Consider the following 2,019-nt stretch of genomic DNA (forward strand, 5'->3'; position numbering starts at 1 on the left):
CCCTTCTTGCTATCGCCATGCTAACATTGGCCCTCCTCAAGATTGCCTTGCTAACATTAGCCCTTCTTGCTATCGCCATGCTAACATTGGCCCTCCTCAAGATTGCCTTGCTAACATTAGCCCTTCTTGCTATCGCCATGCTAACATTAACCCTCCTGGCTATCGCCAAGCTAATATTAGCCCTCCTCGCCATCGTCTCACCGACATTAGCCCTCCTCGCTCGCCACTCCCTTTTTAAATTCCACCACTTAGTGTTTTTGCTCGTGTATCTTGTTATCTATTGTTTTAGAGACAAGGAAATAATGTTAAATGAGCCATGGCTAAGTGCTAATGTTGCTAATGCTACATCCACATGTATGTGCAAACACATAAGTCAAATTATCTCCTGAAATCTATTAAACATGAATTTAAAGTCAGTTTCAGGAGGAATGCATCAGTGAAATACCAGATTATGAATCCTTTAAATCATCCTAACCAGAAGCAAAGCTGTGGAACGATATGGAAAGCTGTTAATGTTTTATCACAAGGTTGAAGAGATTTTAGGTTTGATAATCAGCTGATTTGGATGACCCATCAGCTCATTGTTAATGGAACAAATCATCTTCTAATGCTGGGTTTAAACATCTATATGTTCAAACATTTAAAGAGGAGATGCTTTTTCTGATTGCATGATGAAGCAGCATCAGCACTGAAACACCTCAGCAGCACAGCATGAATAGAAGCACCTGTCAGGTGTGACTGAGCACAGTGTCCAAGTTCACAGACCGATACGGAAAACTGTTCATGGTTCACACAGAGTCACAGACAGATTATTAGTTTCATAAAGTGCGTTTTGTTCCGTTAAATAGATACTGTGTGAGAATCACGTTTCATGGCACAGGTATGTACAGGTAACATTCATGTTTCTTCGTTCAAACATTTACAGAACCTCTCAGGTCGGAGGAATACAAAACTTCACAGCATGAAAAGGCAGAAATAATTCAGCAAAAATAAAAATGTTTTTTTTTTTATGTGAAATCCTCCGTGGGATCAAGCGCTTCATTAATGTTTCCCCTCGCTGAGATTAGTGGAAACAGAGCGAGGAAGTTTAATCCCCTCAGTTATACAAAGACATGTACATGCATGAAATAGAATTGAAAGACCCATTTTCCTCAGAAAAATGTCCGTCACATGGACTGGAGCTATTGATGCACAGAGTCTGTTCCTGTTCGTCTGTCAGCCGCGGCTCAGCGGAGCTACGGGTCAGACGGGCGACTCGGAGACAGAGGGAGAGATGAAAAGGACTCGCCCAAGTCTCTTCCTCTGATAGATCGAGTTATTGCCGTAAGCAGAAGGCAGGGAAAGGGGGGAGGGGCTGTCCTATGACATCGTCTCACACTGTGGAAATCAATTTGACGTCTGTGGAACTGTGGACAGAGAGAGGAGAGGTGGGCTGGCTGGAAAAAAAGACAAAGGTCTGGGATCTGAACTGAGCCTGACCTGCTGAGACTGAAGCAAAGACATGCAGGGAGCTGAGACATAAAGCAGCAGCAGAGCGGCGGGGAGTCGAGACATGAAAATGAACAAACTGAAGAAGGTGGAATGATTTCAACTGAAATAAAAACAACAAACAGACCTGAAGACTTTAAACATGAAACCAGCCGTCAGAAACAACGGATCAGAACAACATAATGGTGTCAGATGGAGTTTATGGAGTTGCTGATTTTATGTTCAATAATGCATTTCTTTACGACTTCCTTCTCCAGCTCAGGTGCAAACCAAACAACACAGAGTAAATAAGAAGATCACTATAAAGTTATGAAGGGTTAGCTTAAACAGTAGCCTGATGCTAGGTGGGTACTGGACCTTAATTTGAGCAGCTTAATAAAATAAAACTAGATAGTCTACATTTAAAATAATGGAGATACTTTTTCTCATTTTAAATGGAAAGTATCTTCTTCCATTTAAAATTTTCTTAGCTTCTTAACTCAAGGAAAAATATTTGTATTTGAAGAAAAGTTGACTGGTCTGTTCATTTTT

This window comes from Cyprinodon variegatus, unplaced genomic scaffold (genome assembly GCF_000732505.1).
Source record: "Cyprinodon variegatus isolate N-32 unplaced genomic scaffold, C_variegatus-1.0 Scaffold1265, whole genome shotgun sequence".
In the NCBI taxonomy this organism is placed as follows: domain Eukaryota; kingdom Metazoa; phylum Chordata; class Actinopteri; order Cyprinodontiformes; family Cyprinodontidae; genus Cyprinodon; species Cyprinodon variegatus.